We start from the raw sequence: 24,555 nt of genomic DNA, 5'->3' as shown, positions 1-24,555 counted from the left end.
GGGCATCCATGGATGTGAAAATTTAAGTTATTATGAAAGACTAAAATATCTGAACTTGTACAGTGTCCCATATAGATGTTTAACATAGGAGACCTTATTCAGTTATATAGGACATTTAAGATGAAGAATGGTTATTCTACCTGAAGTTAATCTTTGGCTCTTGAGAAGAATTTATGTGAGCCTAACCAGCTCTGTAGCACACAAGGCTGAATCTTTGACTAGAATCCAAATTACCAATGAAGTACTATTACCAGGGATGCTGGAGAAACCAACCAGGGAGTCAGGAGTTTGAAACTGATGTTGATTCACTGATCAAAGGGGGAGAAAGTTGTTAAGGCTTTTTAACTCCACTGACACTTGACAGAGGCCCAAAGTAACACTGAAGTGACTTTGGTGTGTGCTTGGTTTGCCAAGCAGCGCACCTGTACTGTAGCCAGAAATGGCATACATAATAAAACACATGTTTCTTTGGATTGGTAATGTAAGCCCAACTTTGATGGTGCACACATCAGCCACAAAGGAAAGTACTTATGACATTAAAAAGTAACATTTTTCAGGAAGCACTGATAGTGATGCTGTACTAGGATTACCCTATAGTTCCCCAGAATGGGGGATAATCAGGCTTATACCCTTAAATGTGACTGGCCCCAGTCTTGGAGATCAATTCTCAGTGTAGTGGAACAAAGCAGCTATTATAGTCAAGTCTAATGATCAGAGTGCTATCGGGGTGGGGGTGGGGGCAAAGAAAACATAATATTTATGTAAACTTTATAATTAAGGTCTTTCACTACTATGGTAGATGACTCATTAGCCTTACTTCCATATTTGTCCCAAACCCTTACCTTCTCCTCTGATGACACTGGCTGAGAGTCACAGATGGATTGTGAAATATACAGATCAAAATAGCGTGGTTAGCAACCATGAAAAGGGTGTGAGAATTCCACCAATTAAACAAAAGTACAGTGGCGAAAACTTCATGATATGCAGCACACGGAACTGAGCACATAATGACATGAACAACATGGAATATGCAAATCACAGCAACGTAGGAAGCTAACTTGGCAGCGTGATTCAAAAACACACAAAATGGTGATGCTGCACATCTGTGTTCACCCAGTTTAAATGCTGTTATTTGCAGAGTATACATAATAAGTCATGTTAGTTGCTGCAGCATAAGCTGCAGGAGAGTATGTGCTGTTAGCCACCATCAGAACCAGTGCTGACAATGTGCATTGTGGACACGTACTAACCAACATGATAAAGTCAGTAACTCGGATATCACCACCAAACAGAGCAACAGATAATCAACTGTTTTGTGGGTTTACATGGCTACACTGTGAGATTTAGTCAAACTGTGTCAGTCATGAGTAGAATAAAGGGTATGAGTGGTATGCCTACCCCTGTGGACATAAAGGTATATGTAGCATCAATTGCCATAGCTACTGGTACCTTCCAGCAACTCACATTAGGTATACTACAGACCCTTGCCTAATGAATATTTAACCAGTTCCTCAGCATCATGCTACAACCTGTGAAGAAGCATTTCTGGTTCCCAAGGACACCAGAAGACAGAACAGCACCATGCATGCATTCTAGTAGACTGCATTGTACCCTGAAGTCCTGGGTACCATAGACTGTATTCATGCTGTTACTAAGGCTGCATGTGGTCCCGAGAGACATAGATAAATAAAGTAATTGCTTTTTGGGCAGCCACCAGAATTAAACTCAGGAAGATCTTACTATGGCTATGCAATTCTGATTCTGTATCAGAGCTAAAAATAAATAAATAAATAAATTCTTTAGATACACCAATTTGCACATTCAGACTTTCTGATAGTGTAGTACGCAGGTAATTTTTAAAGTCTGCGAATTCATTACTCCCTAAAAATATGTTCCCAAGTATCTCTTTTTTGCCATCACACCTCCAGTATTTGCAATCTATCTGAGGAAAAATTATTTGGAGTCTGCTTTTAAGCAAAGATCCTAAATATTCTAGACTTTGTTGCATATTTGGGAAACATACATATATCCTTCCATTGTTTTGTTGGGATTTGCTTATCCAGTTTATCTTCCCAATCCTTTCTAACCTCCTTGGATTTATTCCTATATTTATCATGCAATATTTTATATGTCCTACTAATTATCCCCTTTTTAACAGCAACTTCTGTTCTAGATTCATCTAAAAATTCTACTAGTGCTGGTCTTTTGCTTAGGATCCCCTTTTTTTCTTTCTATCTGCTTATACTCTGATATCAATTCTTATAGGTTCATAGGTGAATACAAGGCCAACTGCCCTGAAGGGCCATTTTAACCCTAGTCATTAACCCATGGTCAGAATCAAACCTTGTACCTTGTGTCTATGAGGTGAAAGCATTAATCATTCAACTAAACTGGCACCCCTTATACCAAACTGACCCCTGGGCAATCTCTGCAGTGCAAATTAATTCTTGGCCTCTTCCCATTCTATTACCTTTCCATCTCTAGTTATTTCCTCCCCAAATCTAGACTTCTTTGCCATTTTTCTCTAGTAAATTACAGACCCCTCTTTGCCTATTCTCTGTACCCTTAATTGCAGTAATCCCTATCAACAGTATCTCCTTTCTCCATCCTCATGCCGGCTTAGTTCTTATAATATCTACTACTTTATGAATATACTTTTCTGTATGGTTATGGTTATTCTCCTTAAGGATCTGCAGCCAAAATCCCAGTCTCTCCTTGTTTCTTGAGATTCCCTCCTGTTTCATCATCATCCCTTTCCACTTTGAATTATAGCTTTATGCTTTCTGCCTTGGGCTATGTGTATTCCACTTGACTCTTGCCTTCTTCCCCTCCCAGATAAAATCCTTCAACTCTTTATTAATTGCTATCCACAACTTCTCCTCTGGTTGATAAAAATATGCCTGACCTGTGTATAAAACTAAAGTAACTAAAAACATTTTCATGCTTGAATCTAGCTATCTATATCCATAAAACAGCATTTCCAGTGCCTCAGTTTTTGTATTATTTTTTGTTCAGTCTCTTCCCAAATATCCTTAGTTGCCATAACATAATCCTTTTTAATCTGTACTCCTAAATAATTCACTTTATCATGGCCCTATAAATATGGATACTACTGAACCAATTCATGTGCGGGTACTTTATTTATACAGCGATTGCCTTTGTTTTATCTTCATTAATTTTGAATCCCAAAATGACTTGAAACTGTCTCAGAATGTTCCACAACACTGAAATACCATTTTCTATCAGGTATAAAATAATATCATCTGCAAATAAAGCCAACTTTTTTTGACTATCATACCAATTATAGCCTTGGATTTCTGAGTCCCTTATTTTCTTTATCAGTGGTTCTAAATATAACATAAATAACAATGGAGAAAGAGGACACCCCCCCCTGCCTGGTTCATCTGCTTGAACAGAACTTACCAGAGAGGAATCCCCACTTTAATTTTCAATTCTGATGCCTCGTATATCATCCTAATCAGACTTATAATTTTACCAGTGAATGCAAATGCTTCCTTTGCCCTACTCATAAAATCACAGCTTACTCTGTTGAATACTTTCTTTTCATCAAGACCCACCAACAGCAGTGGTATTTTCTTACATTCTGCTGCCCACTGGACCATCATTTTTCTATTAATGTTATTAAATGTTTGCCTCCCTTCCACAAAACCACATTGATCCATATTTATAATTTTGGCATCAACCTTGCCATTATAGACAAACACTTTATAATCGTGGTATGGAATTGAAATATGTCTATATGAAGCTAAATCTGATGGGTCTTTGCTATCTTTAGTTACTACGGCCACCAAAGCTTTCTTCCAGGATGTTGGTGCTTCACCTCCTTTTAAAATACTGTTAAACCAAACCTTTGAGATCTTCATCACTTTTTTTTCCATCTTAGCTTCCAAACTCCCACAGGAATACCACCTATTCCTGGGGACTTTGTTGCAGATTGGTTATGCATCACTACTTTTTCTCATCTCCTCCTATCCTGTTAGTACTTGAGCCTCTCTACCACTAACCTTGGCATACTTAATTCTTCTATAAACATTTCCATTCATGCTTTTTCTTGATTTCCACATTTCTCTGCTTTATACAGATTTTCATAAACTTTCCAAAATATTTCTAATACTTCTACTGGATCTCTGGATATTTTCCTTGATCTAGGTTCCCTAAGCCTGGCAATAAACCCTTTCTACTTTATGTTGCCCAAGCCATTGTGCTAAAAGATTTTGTGCTCTGGTGTTATTAGCAAAAAAAAAAACAGTTGCTTAACAACAGCGTTTCTAAGCTCATGTATGTTCATAGGACGTAACTAGGCTAATGGACCCAAGGCTCTTACAAACCTAGCCAAGTTCAATCCGTGTTCCCAAGGGTGTCTGGTTCAAGCAGACAATAAAATCAGCACCTTTTGCTCCTGTCCAAGAGGGACACAGGTGGAATCTTTAGGGTGAATTTCTGGTTACCCATCCAATCATCCAAATTACACTTAAATAGAGCCAATGAGGGGCTTTGTTTAACATGAATAGGAATCTTGTTCCAAAGGTGGGGTAACATCTGTGAGACAAATATGTCTCTCCAGCAAGTTCTGTGGATGTCACATGCCAGGTTTAGTTTTTTTGAGTGAGTGACCAGTGTGTCATTTGACTTGCAAACGTGCAGCATTTCCAATAAAGCTGGGTCAGAGATTGCTCTATATGCAAGGTGCAGGTCACCTCTGAGCAGTCTGTATGACACAAAGTAAAGTGACAATGATTTCAATCTGTCTGCATAAGACAGATCTTGAAGACCCTAAACTCTCTATGTAAGGAACCTTTGTGTCCTCTCAAGTTGCTGCAGGTGTTTGAAAAGGAACACACTAAAGGGAGCACTGTAGTCTATTATTGGCCTGATGAGGGAACAGTACAGGAGGTTATAAAGTACAGTTTTGTACCTACCATAAATGTAGATGTTCGAGTGTTCACCCTGCTGCAGTCATCACACACTTGGGCTATCCTGTCGTCAGGTGGTCCTGCAGTTGGCCGGAATTCCAAAGTCTTGGTCCGATATCGGTTGCTGTCGCCTCATCCCTGACGTCAGTGTGCCAGGGGTATATATAATGCAACCAACGCCATTTTCTTCAGTTTTTCTTGCCCCAGATGTCAGGTGCCCCCAAAAAGGTGATCAGAATTAGTACCAAATGGAGTGAACACTGCACAAACACAAAATCCCTTCAGCTATAAGCAAATCCATTAGTAAGGCAAAGCAGACATTTAGCCAGTAGATCAGAGGGGATGGAGGGAGGGTAACCTGGACTGCAGCAGGGTGAACACTCGAACATCTACATTTATGGTAGGTACAAAACTGTACTATGTTCATTGTGTTACCCTGCTGCAGTCATCACACTTGGATTGAATCCCAAAGCTAAGGTAGGGGGGAGGTATCATAGAGGGTTAGTGGAGGCAATAAGGCCCTGCAGAACTGCAGTGGTGAAGCCCGCCCTGGACTTAGAGTAAAGAGGTAAGTGATAGTGTTTGGAAAAGGTGTGTACAGAACTCCAAGTTGCAGCTTCTAAAATTTCCTTGGTTGGAACCCCCCTGAGAAAGGCTGTAGAGGTAGCTGTTGCCCTGGTAGAGTGGGATCTAATGGTAGCAGGAACTGGTTTCCCATGATGGGTATAACAGAACCGTATGCAATGACCTATCCATTTAGAAATGGTTTGCTTAGATATAGCCCTCCCTTGAGAAGCTGTAGCATAGGATACAAAGAGCTGGTCAGTTTTTCTGAAAGCCTTAGTTTTATCCAAGTAGTAACAAAGCTGCCTGTGAATGTCCAAGGAATGCAGGAGTCAATCACCTTTGTTCTGTGGACTGGGAAAGAAGGTGGGTAGGTGGATGGTTTGATTTAAAGCTACACTGGAAACCACCTTAGGCATAAAGGAAGGATTAGTTCATAGAGAAACTCTGTCTTGATGAAAAATGAGGAAAGGTTCCACTGCCATTAGTGCCTGTAGTTCTGAGACTCTCCTAGCTAAAGTTATTGCTAGGAGCAGGGCAGTCTTCCAAGATAGGAACTGAAGGTCTGCAGAGAACGCTGGTTCAAAGGGAGGTAGCGTTAGTTTTTCCAGAACAAAGTTGAGGTCCCATGTTTGTGTAGGATCTCTCCTAGGTGGTCTAATGTTTTTTGCCCCTCTGAGGAACTGCCTTAGAAGAGGATTTGAAAATAAAGGTGGATTTGTGTCGTAGTGAGCTGAAATAGCTGAAGCATGGATTTTAATTGAGGAAAAGGAAAGTCCTTTGTGCAACATCTCAGCTAAATACTGCAGAATGTGAGGCTGAATTGTGTCTTGGCCTTTAGCTTGGTTCCAGGCACAAAACCTTTTCCATTTGTCCGAGTAAACCTTCCGGGTGCAAGGCCTCCTGGCTTTCAGAATAACATCCAGAACTGCTTGTGAAAGAGGAGCTGGTTGGATGTTTAGTAGATTTGCCATGCAGCCAGATTTAAAGTTTTGAGCTGGCTGTGAAGAATCTGTTTTGTTGTATGAGCAAATGGGGTGTTTGAGGCAATATCCATGGTGGGTTGTGAGCCATATTCTTCAATAGCGGGTACCAGTGCTGCCGTGGCCAGTCTGGGGCTATGAGAATCAGTCGTGGTTTCTCCTTTTTGACCTTCAAAAGAACCTTTGTGAGGAGAGGTAATGGAGGGAAGGCATATGCTGTCAGGTTTTTCCAACTGAAAGAGAGAGTGTCCACTTTCCAAGCTTGATGGTGGAATGTCCTTGTACAAAATTTTGTCAGTTGGTAGTTTTGAGGACTGGCAAACAGGTCTATGTTTGGAAGGCCCCATTTCTGAGTTATCATTGCAAATATTTGTGGGTCTAGTTTCCACTCGTGGGGATCTTTGATGTTTCTGCTGAGATTGTCTGCCAATGTGTTCTTCTGTCCTGGCAGGAATTGAGCTTGTAACTGGACTTTGTAGGCCAGAGCTGTGTAACATAAGATCATTGCTTGCCTGCATAGAGGGTAGGAATGTGTGCCCCCATATTTGTTTATGTACCACATTACTGTGGTGTTGTCTGTCTTTATTGCAAGTTATCCTGGATGCAGTAGATCCTTGAAGGCTGTCAGAGCTTTCTGTACAGCTAGCATCTCTTTTTGATTTATGTGCAGATTTCTTTGATCTGCAGTCCATAGGCCTTGAATGCATTGTCCTGCCATGTGTGCCCCCCAGGTGTAGTCTGAAGCATCTGTTGTGACAGTTTGCCTGGCTGGGGGCAAGGTGAAAGGCTGACCCTTGTTGAGGTGACATGCCTGTGACCATCATAGAAATTCCTGTTGTAGGCAGGGAATGAGAGATATCATTGTGTCCAAGCTGTGGCTGTGTTGAGACCATACGCTTTTTGGTACCACTGTAATTTTCTCATATGCAGTTTTGCAAATGGTATTATTAGTATGCAAGATGCCATGAAGCCCAAAGCCTGCAGAATTTGTCTTGCAGTTAATTGGGTCTTTGTTGCCATTGTCTTGAAATATTGAGTCAGTTGTAGTTGCTTGTCTGGCGTAAGATAAGCCTTCTGGGCCTTTGTATTCAAGCTGGCACCCAAGAATGTCATTTTTTGTGAGGGTACTAGTTTTGACTTCTTTTCGTTTACTGTGTACCCCAGACAATTTAGTAGATGCTTCACAAAGGCCAGATGATGTAAGAGAATGTCTTTGCTTTCTGCTTGGATGAGGCAGTCGTCCAGGTATGGATATATTTGAATTCCTCTTTGTCTGCAGTATGCAATTACTGGTGCCAGGCATTTTGTGAAAACTCTGGGTGCAGTAGATAAGCCAAAGGGCAGTGCAGAGAATTGGTAATGGGTTGAACCTGCAATGAAATGGAGGTATCTTCTGCAACTTTTTCTGATAGGGACATGCAGGTGTTCCTCCTTGAGGTCCAACATTACTAGCCATGCTTCCTTGCCCAACATGGGAAGTAGCTGCTGTAGTGTTAGCATCTTGAATTTGGGAACTTGTAAGTAGGTGTTTAGAATTGAAAGGTCCAGAATTGGTCTCCAAGCATTGTCCTTTCTGGGTACTAGAAAGAGTCTTGAGTAAAATCCTTGGCCTTGCTCTCGAGCAGGTACCAGTTGAATGGCTCTCATGTCCATGAGAGCTGTAATTTGCTTTTGTGCCTCTGCCCATTGATTTTGTGGCAGGTTTGGCATTCCTCTTTTCATTGGCAAGGTGTGAAAGTGGAATCTGTAGCCTTGTAAAATTATGTCTAGGACCCATTTGTCCTTTGTGACAATGTGCCAGTTGTCTGCAAAAAGTGCGAGTTTTCCCCCCAAGGGGGTTGTCAAGAGAGTATTGCTTGGCCAGATGAGGTGCAAGTCATTGAGTTTGCCTTCTGGTGGATTGAGACCTGTCTTCTCCTCCCTTCTGTGTTGTAGTGCCCCATTGGCGAGGTTTATACTGGGCTTGTGGTTATCCTCTGCCCTTTGGGCGCCTGTATTTACCCCTCTGTAGTCTGTCAGTGGCTGGAAAGGACCAATTTTTTGTTGGCCAGTTTCTGCTGAAGTGAGGGGGTTGTACTTGTAGGAAATCTTTGACTGTCTGCATTGATTTTGCCTTATCTTCCATTTTCTTTAAAACTTCTTCTGCTTTAACTCCAAAAAGAACATCCTGCTGTAAGGGAGCATCTAGTAGTTTTGCTTTAACATGATCAGGCAGAGTTTGTTCCTTTAACCAAGCATGCCTACGTATAACCGATCCAGTGACAGCTGCTCTGCAGGAGGCCTCCAAAGAATCAAACCCACACTTTAATGTATGTTTTCCCACCTGCTCAGTGGCGTGCAACAGATCCTGTACTTCTTTCAATTCAGATTGTTGGGGGAGGGAGGTTATCCTTTGCTTTAACTGAGAGATTAGAAATTGCTGATACTTAAGCATATGAAATTGACAATTCAATGCCCATATAGCTAATGTGGCTGATGTGTAAACCTTTTTCCCCCACCTGTCTAGTGCTCTGGAATCACTCTCAGAAGGTACTGGGTTTTTAGCCATAGAAGCCTTAGCCCCCTTGGGACCCTGGGAGATAGTCTCTGGGTCAGCTACTGGGCTTTTGTAAAGAAATTTGTGGGAATCAGGAACTCTGTAGTATCTGTCAGGCTTAGCCGGAGCAGGAGGTAGAGAGTCTGGGTTGAAACTGGATTCTAAATAGACATCATCCACAATGTGCAAAACAGGTGTGTTGGGGGAGTAAAAGAAACTCTCTGAGCCTTTTCTTGGAATCATAGTAGTCCTGGCATTCCCAGTAAAAATGTTCCCTCATAGTGTGTAAAGTTTCCCCAAAAGAGTAGTCCTCAGGAGGAGAAGCTGAGGGAATAGAGTCCTCAGCATCAGAATCTTCATAAGGAGAGAAGGAATAGTCTTGGTCCTCAGAGGAGTCTGAAGAAATGGACAGTTGCTCAGAGGAAGCAGAATCTTCCTCTTGTCTAGGCCTTTTGTCAGGAGGGGGCTGTGAACCCCTGATTAAAGAAATCAAATCTTCAGCCATTTTGAGCATCTGTTTCTTAAGCATAGGGCCTTGAACAGGAGACTGAAGCGCAGTCCTTTTAGATTTAGAAGGAGTCTTCGACTTAGAAAACGTTTTAATGGTGAGAGTCGGTCTGAAAACGCCTTCAGAAACCGATGGCGTTTCTGTAGCACCGATGTCTTTAGAAGCAAAGTCGTCAGAAGGGCCTGAAGTAAAAGGCTGCGTCGGCCTAGTACATTCTGTCAAAATTTCTGTAGCGGTCTCGGGTTCCGGATCTGCAGTAGTCAGGGGCTGCGTCGGAGCCTCACTGAGAACCGGAGACCGGATCAGCTTAGGCCTGGGCTGTCGGTCTTTATCCCTGCGCTTTTTGTGCACACCGGTAGTCGGTAGCTCCGACGGCATGTTGTAGTTAAATTTTCTACCAAAATAGTGTCGTGCGAAATCAAATCGTCTTTTAATAGTACGCTTATTAAACCTAGCACAAAACCGACAAGAAGTGACGTCGTGGTCTGGACCTAGGCAAGGTATGCAGTAAGAATGAAAATCCTTATGAGGTAATTTGCTTCCCACAAGAAATACAATTGTTAACTTTTTCTGACATCGGTCTGTGGCAAGAGAAGTTTCCCCAATGGGGTACTTGGCTTTATAGAAGACTTCGGTCTGAAATTCGAATTCGACAATCTCAGGAGTCGGCCAACCGGCACTTGCGAACTGCTTCTGCTTCGGGCACCGTGTGGCAAGAAAGACTGAAGAAAATGGCGTCAGTTGCATTATATATACCCCTGGCGCACTGACGTCAGGGATGAGGCAACAGCAACCGACGTTGGACCAAGACTTTGGAATTCCGGCCGACTGCGGGACCGCCTGACGACAGGATAACCCAAGTGTGATGACTGCAGCAGGGTAACACGATGAACATCCTCCATTTTTCTGGAGGCAATGCCCTTACATATTAGATGAGCAATATAAAATACCCTTCTTGCCACTGTGGAGACATGGTGATCGAAGTTAAGGTTGCTTTTGCCCTGTGTGTCCAGATCTCTCACCACTGACTGTGTGCTTAGGGCATTGCTATTGATGTGGTAGTTTGCAGAAATATCACCCTTGCCGAAGGGGATGGCAATGCATTTTTTTGCATTAAGTTTAAGACCATGACTTTGGCACCAGTCATTAGTGTGCATAAGTCCTTCTTGCAGGATGTTGACACTGCTAGGAGTTTCAGTGATCGTTCCCAGTTTGCAGTCATCTGCAACCTTTGTCAGTCACAGTCCTTTAATTTTATACTAGTAAACCAAGAACCAATAACTACGAAAACTAAAACGTAGGAAATAAGGCACCACAACCAAAGTAGAACTGCTGTAGTAATATGTAGAATTGCTGCCACACTCCAAAGGAAAATCCAAGGCCCATAAACGCTCCAAACAAAATTTATTGAATAAAAACAATAACAAATAAAAGCGTCGACCTAGGTTTCGTCCGTTACACGAACTTCATCAGAACAACACAAACTGCATGTGAATCACTTAAATATCATGCACAATGTTAATTAATGAGCCCATTAACCAATCAAATGCATGTGAAGAAATTCAAAAACCACAACAGAATGAAAGGCAGCTAATACAAGTAATATTTAAACCTATATGAAACTATCGAATATAATAAACCCCTCCAATCAATGAAAATATATTATAATGAATATTCTACAAAAAAGGTAAATAAATATGTGGTTAAAATTCCGAGGACCATAATTAATATGTAAAAAATAAAATATGTATAAAAAGTACAATATATATGTATATATGATAAATTATCTTAATTTATAATTATTATTTTATTATTAATTTGTTAATTTTTTATTTTTTATGTTTTAAAAACCTATTGAATGTTATGTAGCTATGTGCTACTTAAATAAATTCTGTAATACAAGGTAATTGTAATAAGATAAATATATATATATATATATATATAGGGGAAATGTAGTGTACTAATATACAAAAACTAACTGTGCCAATTCCATGCAAAAACAATAATATATATGTAAATAATACAATACCATATATAATAATTTATATTATGTCTATAAAGGAAACAAAAAATCTTTATAATAAAAAACTACTATGTTATTTAAAAATATATATATGTATGTATAATTAGACCATATTTGGAATTAATAAGGGGATAAAAACCGGTAACAACCATAAATATGTACATATAAATAAATAAATAATTATTAAAAAATATATACAAAAATTAAATATGTACACAATATTATATGTATAAATACAACATGAAATATGTAATTCACACGTATATTTGGCCTATAGAAGTATATATAATTTGTATAAAGATGTGTCCAATAATAAACATGTTGAATATAAAGCAGAGTCCCATATGTTTGTATGTATATATACCAATACCTTACATATATACAACAGAACCATATAATGTATACATAATCAGTTTAGCCATATGGTGAAATAAAGAAACTATACTAATGACCCTTAATATTATTCAACCATAAAATAGGCTTAATACTAATATATTCGTTAAGTCCAGGATATTGGTTAGCATTAAGTAATATCTGCATCCTCAATTCTAACAAATCCAAATTGTATTTAGTTAACTTGCCTTGTAAATCCAAATTCTGGTGTATAACACCAAAAAACCTAAAATAATGGTTTTCATATTGATTTATATGTCTGGCAAGGGCATTCGTTAATTTGTTGTTTTTAATGTCCAGTAGATGTTCTTTAACCCTGTCCCTCAGATGTCTACTGGTTTTGCCCACATAAAACCCTTCACACTGTTGGCAAACAGCAATATAAACAACATTAGTTGTATAACAATTAATATGCTGGCTAATTCTGATATTGTAATTGTTAACTGTCACAGCTGTATCAATGTTGATCAGATACTTACACGTTGAACACCTACCGCATTTAAAATTACCCCTGGGCTTTTGTGAAATATTGTGAGTATTAACATTCAGACCTTCAAACAAATCCTTAAAAGAAGTGTCCTTCCTAAAAACATATGTTACGCTCCCTATAAACATTTCCCCAAGTGATTTGTCTGTACTTATAAATTTCCAATTCTTATTAATAATATTTTTAATACATGAAGAAATACCATTAAATGTGGTGATGTACAAAGGAATATTATTGCAAATAAACTTCCCAACGTCAACTGATTGACTTTGATGACTTTCACTAGATATCATCTCATTACTATGTAATAAGGCCTTATAGATACCATTGTGTCTTTTGCCTCTCACTTCTTTGGCTATACTACTACAAAATTCATATGGATACCCCCTATTTGAAAATAAACTAATAATAAATTTAATTTCATGTTCGAAATCCACCTCCTCACTGACCATTCTGGCTGCCCTCACCATCTGGCCTTTAACCACCGCTTTCTTCTGATGGTGAGGGTGCCAACTGTCAAAATGTAAGTACGAATTTGAGAAGGTGGACTTCCTATATATATTGGACACAAGCTTCTTCTTGGTCTTATCATAAGTTAGCTTAATATCCAGGTAACTTATACTTTCCTGGCTAACAACATATGTAAATTTTAAAAACCATACACTACTATTAATATATTCTAAAAACCGTTTCAAAACTGCTTGTTCCCCTTTCCAAATAATAAATAAATCATCTAAAAACCGACCATAAAATTTAATATATTTAAAATACTCTGAATTGAACACATAATTTAATTCCCAATAGGTCAAAACAAAATGTGTGCTTAGGGCATTGCTATTGATGTGGTAGTTTGCAGAAATATCACCCTTGCCGAAGGGGATGGCAATGCATTTTTTTGCATTAAGTTTAAGACCATGACTTTGGCACCAGTCATTAGTGTGCATAAGTCCTTCTTGCAGGATGTTGACACTGCTAGGAGTTTCAGTGATCTTTCCCAGTTTGCAGTCATCTGCAACCTTTGTCAGTCGCAGTCCTTTAATTTTATAGTTTTAGCCTGTACTTCAGAGAGGTAGATTTCAAACAGTAAGGGTTCCAGAATGGATACCTGTGGAGCACCACTGGTTATGGGTCTGCTGAAGGAGGTGGAGTCCCTTATTTTTTACTGTATGAGTTCTGTGAGCCAGTTTGCAACCCACCTGACCTTATATGGGTTGATACCTGTCTGGGTAAGTTTATCAATGATGTCTGAGTGTGGGATTATGTCAAAGGCCTTGGCTAAGTCTAAGTAGGCCATATGCACAGATTTGGCCTTGTCTAGGGTTTTGGTGACTGTCTCGAAGAAGTCCACCAAATTTAACAGGCATGATGTTTCCTTGACAAAGCTTAAGTGGGTGGGACTGAGCATTTGTAGACTTCCTACATCTTTGTTAATAAGGTCCAGCTTCATTCCATGGCCTTGCAGATAAGGCTGGTCAGACTAATGGATCTATAGTTCCCAGGGTCCGTGGATGCACCCCTTTTTTTCCATTCCACTTAAGCTGTGACTGAAAAGCATTCTCAATGGTGATGCTAATTCCTGTTTTAACCCATTTAGAACACAGCCAGGAATGTTGTCTGGGCCCATACAGGCTGTGTTGTTGGCCTTGGAGAGGGCATTTAAGATCTGCTCCTCAGAGATACTAGGTGGGGGACAGGCTTTAGGGATGCTTTGGGGTATATGTGGCAGGCACAGGGGAGTGAAGTTTTCACTGACCCTGTCAGCCAGCAGGTTTGCTATATCCACTGGTTCTGTATATGTAGTACCATTAACTACAAGTTCAGTGCGAATCTGGGCCTTACCTTTGAGGTTACAGATGTAACTAAAGAACACCTTGTGGTTATCCCCAATTTTGAAAGCTAATTTGTATTCGTAGTTAGCGTTGGACGACTTCACTAGGAGTCTTATTTGCTTGTTTAAGTTGAGGAGGGAGTGTTTCCAGTACTGAGACAATTGCTTCCTACTCTTAGACAGCAATTTCTTTCTCCTATTGTATAGCCTGTTAATGGCAGTTGTCCACCAGGCAAGTTTGGTCTTACTTGAAGATCTTGCTTTGGTTCTATCAGGTACAGCAGAATCAATACAATTGTACAGGTGCTCGTATAAGGCATTGGTGTATAACTCAGCATAGCTGTCTGTTCCATCAGTGGGAAGAGGCTATGAAGTTGTTTATGTTGTCATGTAAGAGGTTGTAATTGGCCTTGGAGAAATTTTTTAGTCCAGTTGCTGCTGGGGGGGGGGGGGGGTCTTGTGTTATAGTTACTTCTAGCGAGACTGATATGTGGTCAGATCTCACAAGGGATGGCCATGCATTGGGGGTGGTGCAGTGGTCCCCCTGTTGGTAAACTCCAGATCCAGTATGTTTAAGCCCCTTGTGGGTGTGTCAACCAGCTGGTCCAGGGCACTGGATCCAGGAAACTTTGGACAGGTGAGTTAGAACATGTATAATTTACCCAGTTATTGGATGGATAATTACAGTCACTCAAAACTAGGGTGTTTGGTTGTATTTTGACTGACTCAAGTAGATTGAAGTAGGCGGAGTGCATGTCCTGATTCATGGAGGCAGTGCTATAGCTGGCAATGACCTGAAGAGATGTCTTACCTACAGTCAATTGCACCTGAATTAATTCAAGGGAATCGTGCTGTTTAACCAATCTAGAGGTGTATTTATCTTTAATCAATATTGATACACCATCTCGTTTAGTTCTCACATCTTCAGTTTGTGGTCTGAACATGTGGAAGGAAATGTAACCTGGTAAAGCTGGGGTGCTCTTCGCAGCCTTAAACCAGGTCTCAGTGACTTCACAAATGTCAGCATCTTCCAAGGTGAGGACTGCGTCCAGTGCATGCAGTTTCTGGTTTAGACTCCTAGCATTTAGCAGCATAACCCTGATGTTGTTTTTAGAGGGTATTTATATGCTGGGAATTTTGTTCTTGTGATATTGTGTACAAAAGGCACAGTGAGGATGGCAAGAGCCTTAGCCAGTAACTGAAATCCTAGGGGTGACAGATGAAGAACCATCTCTGGCAAACATCGAAGTCTGTCGACCATGTCACCTCAGGCTGATAGATACTGGATCCCTTTTGAATGACACCAGAAACTAAACCAATTGTTGAAGTCAATCATTTTCTGTTTGTATTGCAGTATCATCCTAGATGAAGGTAAAATGCTGCTTAAGGCTAGGGGCATACCTGCCTGAAATGCATAATCAGAGAGCTCAGTTATGTCCCTCTTCATATAGTCCAGTAAGGTATGTCTCAAGTCATTCACACCAACATGGACTATGACAGAGTCATAACAGTGCCTATTGTTGAGACTTAAATGCGTGTGTGATGTAGTGGATTCTGGCGCCTGACAGACAGCTGACCGTGACTTTTTCCTTATCCAGCCTGGTGAAAGGGACATCTCACAATTGAGTCGCCTATGACTAAGATGTTTGTTTTTGTGTTATGCCTTATGGGCTTGACTGGTGAGACACTGGCGAGTTATATATTATGTGTACTATGTTCTGCAGATGATGTGTTATGTGAATCATGCTTGTGTTTATGTTTGGGAGGTCTCTCATGTTTAGGTAAGCTTCTGGTATGGTCCTCTGCATATGTAGGTTTATGTGTTGTCGGTCTGGTAGGTGCAGGAAGTAAGGTGTGCATGCTAACAACTTGCCTAGTATCAGATGAAATGGCTGGTGAGTGAGAGAGCCTGGATTTTAGGTTCTTGATATAGATGCATCTCTCACATAATGAATTTGTGTGGAATAGAAGAAGTGGGCTGTCAGTGTACATTAGGCAATTGCTACATTGCCTCAAGATGCCCATGTCAACCAGGCTGGTTGGATAGACTGTGGAAAATTGTCCATCCATAATGCTAGGTAAGTTGATGTGGTAAGTTGATGTGGTCAGAAGACATGGAGGGGACAGGAAGACCAGGTAAAGCAGAGGACAGGAGAAGTGGACAAAAAATAAGAAGGGCTAGTGGGTAGGATCTGTGTTGGTACCTCAGCAACTTTGCTGAATGTGTCACCTGTCAGTGAGGGACAATAACAAGAATTCACCAATGGAGCACCAGCAGAGTTCTAAGGGAAAATTTGCAGGCAGAAGTGTTTGCATCTATAACCCCCAACAGTGCCCACTACTGCTCAGCTTATTTTCTTTGTGGCACTCTGCAATTGTACCTCTTCTTGTTCTGTGAAATTCCCCCTATTCTGCAATACTTTAACCTTTAACAGTCCCTTGAAATAATTCTTGTCACTTCTTAACCATATCTCTTTCTTTTATTTCCACCCAATTTTAAATTCCACTTTAATTTTATCCCACTCCCTAGCTATATTTTCAGAGGAAATTTCTATCTTCCCTAATAACTCCCAAACAATTTCCACTACCACTTTCTTAAACTCCTCTTAACAGGTGGGAAGAGACAGTGTCTCATTTTTATTTCAATACCCTGCATTTTTATTTTAGTTATTATTTGCATGTGATCTGAAATAGTTATTGGATGCATACAAAACAATCAAGTTATGCACAAGTTCCTGTGAAATACAATTTCTGTCTAGCCTAGCCCAGTTTTTGTACCTTGGGGTATAATTGCAAATTGTCTCTGAACTCCTACTACTGAATTCCCATTTTCCATATGAAATATTTTCATAAATTTCTTCAAAAATCTACCCTCTTTTGCTTTTTCCCTTCTAGACCCCCGGTCCACACCCATAAGTAATATTCCCTGCTAAAAGCTGATTATCTCTCCCAGAGTTTGCTTAAGCTCCACTGTAGCAATTTTAGGTGGAATATAAATATGTGCCAGCGTAATAGTCTTCCCTTGCCACTAACCCCTTAGTACTACAAATGTACCATTGTTATCTTTTTTCCCCCTCTTCTATTACTATTGGAACTCCTCTCACAATTAGTATAAGTACTCCCCTTTTCCTTTTCCCAGATATTCTGCTGAATAACCATCCTGAAATCCTCAAATTCACATCTTAAGTTTTTTCCAAATGTGTCACCTGTAAGATAACTATTTGCATTCTGAATTTTTAATATACCTCACTGCTCTTTTTTTTCTGTATATATTTTGAGACCATTCACATTTAACGACAATAATGAAAAGTGATGTTATTATGATAAGAAGTTATTATTCCCACCTGTTATGTATAACAGTTTTTTAAATGTCTAGTTTCAGCTTTTATGTTACATGCATACAATAATGTCTGGCAGGTTGATCTTTTATACACTTGTTTATCATTATATCCATTTGAACCTATGTCTTAAAAGACTTTTTCTTTTGATGAAAACCCTTAAACAAAAACAAATACCCCCTAAACTATTAACGTAATACTAACACACAAAACTATGCATATCTTCAAGTAATAAAGTTTATCCCTCCTAATAGGAACAATTATTCCAGATTGACAGTCACACTCACAGACTTGAATTAATCTATAATGAAGGTTATCCATCCTAAGATGCATTGTACAGCCTGTGCTTCTCTTTCCACTAAGTGCTGTCTGTTTTTGTCTTATTTTTATTCCTCTGCCACATGTAGAACATAACTTGAATGCTTTCATAAAATACTATGTCCTAGCCATTGAAATAAGTATTCTGTTTTATTGCCCCTTGTCAGATTGTCTCCAAAGAAACATAAGAACCAGATACACAGTTGCCTTACAATAAAAATGTATTATATGGCACTATGACCCATTTATTTGCTACAGGAAAACTTTTATTTTTTTGCAGTGTTATTTTGCTTATTTGCTTCCCCTTAAAACTTAATGCAGTCATTCCCTATGCAAAAGCAAGAAAAAGCATATAATTTTTTCTTATTTCCTGCTCTTTCATCCAGGCTTTTTTTTCCTCTTTTTAAGTTGCCATGTCTACATTTCATAAAACTGAATGAGAAAGAAAGAAGGAACTATAGGGGCACCTGTTTACTTTAGTATACCTATTACACACAAAAATAACTGATAAAGGTTTATTTTACAGCATGCAGTACATGTCATGCAATATAAAAAATACTGTTAAGAACAATATTTTGTTTTACTTAACTGTTTCCTTCCTCTTCTCCTCTCCTAAGTGTTCTTCCAAACATTAATGACATGAGGTAGGGCATGTGCTTTGGAGTACCCTACAAGTTTAACAAAACCAAAAAAATTGAATATTTCCAGGTTTTTCTTGTTCTGTTACATTTCACACATGTAATTAATGCTTTGTAATCCCACATTTATTCAAGTTCCTAGTTGATGGTTTTCTTCCTGTTGATCTCCCAAAGCCATCCTCTGATTCATTTCCTCCTGGTTCTTCTAACCAGCTCTTGTGTTTTTTTCTCTCTCTCATTTTCTTTTGGAACATTGGAAAATGTTTCACTGGCATAGTCTCTCTGTGGGCTTTATTATTATCAGAAGAAGAAGCAGAATCCCCTTCTGTATGATAGCTCACCTTTTATTGGACAAACTTTTGTACTTCCTCCTTAGCATGTTCTATATCAAAAAACGATTTTGAGCCTCCAGGAAAAATATTCTGAAAATAGCTGGATACAGCAGCTTGAATCTCACACACCTGCTTTTCAAACATTCCTGATTGCTGGAATAAATTCACTCCTCTTCTGCCTGGTGTACAGTGACTAATCCTTTTCCACAAACATTCTACTGTCTCCCACTTTTAGTGCTCTGTCCTTCTTCCACAGTTTTATCAGAATCAACTATTTTACTGGTAGGATTTCATCTTTACTATTAAAGATCTAAGTTGCTTTCTCATGGCCAGGATTAGAGGATGCACATGAAGTACCTTTCAATTAACAACTCCTGCTGTGAAATACCAGTCCAGTTGATTATTTGTGCTTTCATAGAATTAATACAGTCTGTTCCTTTTAGTTTCTCTGATACAGCAGAAAATCTCATGTTTTCCCCCCACATGCTCTGTCCTCTAGTTCTATCACTTTTTTGAAACATCCCTTTTTGAACAACAGCATACTCAGCCAGCCTTTTTTTAAGTTTTTTCTGTATCTTACTCACATTATCTGTATGCTGTCTTACCACTTGGACTATCTATTGATCCAACAGTATTTACAGAGTTTACAAGGTTTATAACATGAAAAACTATTTTACTCACTGCTCTAACTTCAGCTAGGAGAGTATCTGAGTTGCAAGTGTCAATCCTACCTCATTTTCCACAAGGACAGGATTTCTTTGATAACCAAACCCTCTTTTAAGACAGCTGTCTGAATGATAAAATTGTGATACCTTTTAGGCAGCATTTTTCTAAGGATGCAAATCAGGTACTGAAGGGGCTAAAAATCCTGCAGCTAGAAAACTATATATGTGTAACTGTGAACAATTTTCTAGTTGGTGCCATTCCAAGAACCAGGGCCATCTTAAGACTTGGCTGCCTCTAGCTCCTGGTTGTTTTTGTGGGATATTGTCCTCTGGTCTTTCTTTCTCTTGTACAAAGTTTCATTTGTCAGCCATTTCCAATAGTCTGCTCTTTGATCCCACCCTTTCTAATCATCCTCAAGTCAAGCAGTTTTTGAAAGGACTTTTACATGTCCAGCCATCTTGGAAACAGCTGATTCATCCTTGGGATCTTAATTTTATGCTTGAAAAGCATAATTAGTTTCCTTTTGAAGCAGCTCATCAGGCTAAATTGAGGTTTATAACATGGAAAACTCATTTACGAACTGCTCTGACCAGTTAAGAGAGTATCTGAGTTGCAAGCTCTTATGGTTTATCAATCCTACCTCTTTTTCCACAAGGACAGGGTTTATTTGATGTTGTTGTCTTTCGGCTTTTCCTGGATAGGGGTCGCCACAGCAGAACTCTGGTCCGCTAATGACTGGCAGTAGATTTTCACAAACGCCGAGGTGTCAGCTCGACGTTCAACCTTCAACTAAGTCACGCCCATTTATACATGTCTTTCGAACGCCCACAGGGTTTATTTGATAGATTATAAATATTAAGCTCCTCACTTTCCTTTCTCTTTAAATTTGCTGCTAGTCCTACTGATGTACAGTGGATATAAAAAGTTTACACACCCCTGTTAAAATGTCAGTTTTTTGTGATATAAAAAAAATGGGACCACAATAAATCATTTCAAAACTTTTCCCCCTTTAATGTGGCCTGTAACATGTGCAATTCAAATGAAAAACAAACAAATCTGTTAGGGGAAAAAATATAAAAAATGGTACAATACGCTGGTTGCATAAGTATGCACACCCTTAAACTAATACTTTGTTGAAGCACCTTTTGATTTAATTACAGCATTCAGTCTTCTTAGGTACACACCTGCCATCAATTACAGAGACTCTGATTAACCCCAAATAAAGTTCAGCTGTCCTAGTAGCATTTTCCTGACATTTACTCAGTTGCCTGCTACAGCAAAAGTCATGGTTCACAGAGGGCTTACAAATCATCAAAGGGATCTCCTTGTTGAAAGGTATCAGTCAGGAGAAGGGTAGAAAAAAATTTCCACAGCATTGGATATACCATGGAACACAGTGAAGACAATCATCAAAAAGTAGAGAAAATATGGGGCAACAGTGACTTTGCAAAGAACTGGACATCCCTCCAAAATTGATGAAAAGACAAGATAAAAAAAATGGTCAGGGAGGCTGCCAAGAGACCTACAGTAACACTGAAGGAGCTGCAGGAATTTCTGGAAATTACTGATTGTGTACTGCATGTGACAACAATCTCCCGTATTCTCCATATGTCTGGACTATGGGGTAGAGTTGCAAGATGGAAGCCTTTTTTTACACAGAAAAACATCCAGGCCCGGCTAAAATTTGCAAAACAATACATCAGCTCTCCCAAAAGTATGTGGGGAAATGTGTTATGGTCTGATGAGACTATTGTGGTAAGTTTACTTACACAAGTGTACTTTTCTTTAGAAGGTAATTATTTATTGCTGAACGCAATCTTATTGTAGATTTTTAATGTGAGTTTTGCCATCCCAGCTACTTTTCCCTCCAAATTGTTACTTTCGTGGATTTCCAGGCAAACCTAAAATTCTAATCCTGAAACTTATTCTCCATCTGTAGTTTCAATAAAAGTACATTTGTCACAAAAACAACACTTTGCATCACCAAAAGAACACCATCCCCACGGTGAAGCATGGTGGTGGCAGTATCATGCTTTAGGGTTGCTTTTCTTCAGCTGGAACTGGGGCTTTAGTCAAGGTGGAGAGAATTATGAATAGTTCCAAATACCAGTCACTTGTGACCTATAACCTTCAGGCGTCTGCTAGAAAGCTGAAGATGAAGAGGAATTTCACCTTTCAACATGACAATGACCCCAAGCATGCATCCAAATCAACAAAAGATTTAAAGTTTTGGAATGGCCTAGCCAGAGCCCAGACCTAAATCCAATAAAAAATCTGTGGGATGACCTGAAGAGGGCTGTGCACAAGAGATGCCCACACAATCTGACAGATTTGGAGCACTCTGATAGACTCCTAACCCCAGAGGACTGAATGCTGTAATTAAATCAAAAGGTACTTCAACAAAGTATTAGTTTAAGGGTGTGCACACAGAACAAAGCATCAGTTTAAGGGTGTGCACACTTATGCAACCAGCGTATTGTACGTTTTTATATTTTTCCCCATTTTAACTAGGGTGTGTAAACTTTTTATATCCACTTGATATATTTTATCCCCTTTTCGAAATGTATTCCTGCAGTCTTCTTAAAAAAAAAAAAAAAAAAAAAAAAATCATACATATGACATGTAACTATACAAAATTTTTCAAATTGTATTACAAAAGTCTACCTAAAAAGAATTATAGTGTTAAACCAACTGTATAAACTTATATCTCTATATTTCTTGTTTTATATGTTTACTGCAGTAATTTTATACTAATTGCCTGCTTTCAGTGCTTACTGTGGTAATCTTATACTAATCATCTGCCTGTAACTTACTATAACCTACACTCCCGTATGTAAATTTAATATCTCTGTATTTATTTATTTATTTATTTAATTATTTTATTTTACATTTGTTTACTAGGATAGTCTATCTGGGTGGAAACCCATTTTCAGCTGAGTCCCGGGGAGAAAAGCTCCAAAGTTTAAATATACATAAACATTAACATCATAAGCACAATTTACAGAGTTTACAATAGCAGTATTCAAAAGTTATACATCAAGAGGAATATAAAGTATAATAGTAAAACACATAAAACCATTTTTTTTTTAGCATGACAGGTGTAGACAGTCTGGATTTACAACTTGTGTAGTAAGTAGCTAGTACCTTACAACAGAATGGAAACAAATCATATTCTGTACATGTGCATTTTCTTAATGTTTTTACTCTGTGGAGCTTTTCTCCTTGGGCCTCCACTGAAAATGGGTTCCTGACCCAGTTAGGCTTTCCCAGTCAACACATGTCAAATAAATAAATAAATAATCAATACTTCTTTTATGCCTTTTACCCTAAGCTAGTTTAGCAATCACTCTGTTTTTTGTCTTGATCCCAAGAACAAGGGAGGAAAAATTGTTCATGCTCTAGATGTCCACAGGTAAGTCAGATATTACCTAGACAAAGCTCAGTCATTCAGGAAAGCTGATCAGCTGTTTGTATTCTATGAAGGTAAGATGAAAGGACAACCATTGTCAAAGCAGACTACCAACTAGATGGTTGATTCATACAATTTCCTTTTGTTATTCTCACTATAATAAGCTGGATAGGCAGGGTCCGGGCCTATTTCACCATTGATTTGGCTTCTTCGGTGGCTTTCTGGAAAGGGGTAGACTGTAGTAATACAAACTGGATTCCTTTTCCAGGTCCAAAACAGGCTTTGCTACATTTATCCAGAGATCCTTGATTTAATTAATTTCCTCCCCTCTTCTTAGTTTCTAAGCTATGGTAATCTACCCAAATAGCTTAGGCTACTGCAACAGTGATCTAATGTTGAACCATCGTAAAGCTGTGTAAGAAAACTTGTCATAGTAGTAGATCTTCTAATAGATCACTGCTGCAGTAGCCATCCACTCCCTTCACCCCCCCCCCCTTATTTTGTTGTGTTTTTGTATTGCCAGGGTGTAGATGTATATACCCTTGTGTATATACTTACTCTGGTATTACATTCCCTTGCAATTTTTCCTTTCAGGGCTACTGCCTCCCTTTTTGTGGCAAAAAAATTCAGGCTTTTGATGCTCTGCTGTTTTAAAGAAGCTCCTCTTGATCCTCTGAGAGGGCATGTGAAGGATGCCCTTAAGCTTTGAATAGCTGTCTGCTGGCAGGGGCTAGGACCCAAACAGCAACAGTAATCTAGCAGAACATCTACTATTGTGGTAAGTTTACTTACACAAGTGTACTTTTCTTTAGAAGGTAATTATTTATTTATTGCTGAACACAATCTTATTGTAGATTTTTAATGTGTGTTTCGCCATCCCACCTACTTTTCCCCTCCAAATTTTTACTTTTGTGGATTTCCAGGCAAACCTGAAATTCTAATCCTGAAACCTATTCTCCAGCCGTAGTTTCCATAAACATATTTCTTTGCAAGGACTTCCAAGATGGCTGCACACTGAGTAACAGCTTAATATCATGTCTTTCAGTGTGAAATCAGAAACTCAGAAAAGACAGGCAGTGAATTTGCCTTTTTTAAGTAAATTTCAGTAAATGGCTGGCAAGTGCACTACTTGGATGCCAACAAAAAACAGGTGGGAGGCTGGCATAATGATTAAGGTATTTACCTTACAGACACAAGGTGCAGGGTTTGATTTTCACAGGGGGTAATTTGGCTAGGTTTAAAATAGCCCACAAGGGCAGCTAGTCAAGTTCTAATCTATGAACCTAAATTCAGACAACCTGAAAGAAAATCAGTTACAAAACGTGAAGAGAAAAGTCTTGCTGGGAAGAATCCTGCAGGTGTTCAGCAAAAAGCAGTTGAAGCTCCAGGTTTGGTGCAAGATACCACTTCTAGTAATGTATAGGAACAAATAAGTTAAATGTGCTCAGAGGTTATTAGAATAAATGAAACTGAAAGAGTATACCAAATCAAATAATAAAAGGTTGGAAGAAACTTTAAACAGATACTCGGATGAACTGATAACACTGCAAAAATCAGTGGTTGAAATGAAGAAATACCTGAAGTGCTTGATGGTGGGT

The sequence above is a fragment of the Protopterus annectens genome, chromosome 5.part0 (genome assembly GCF_019279795.1).
Source record: "Protopterus annectens isolate FY-2018-M chromosome 5.part0, PAN1.0, whole genome shotgun sequence".
Lineage (NCBI taxonomy): Eukaryota > Metazoa > Chordata > Ceratodontiformes > Protopteridae > Protopterus > Protopterus annectens.
The sequence above is the reverse complement of the archived record's forward strand: the minus strand, read 5'-3'. Positions refer to the sequence as shown.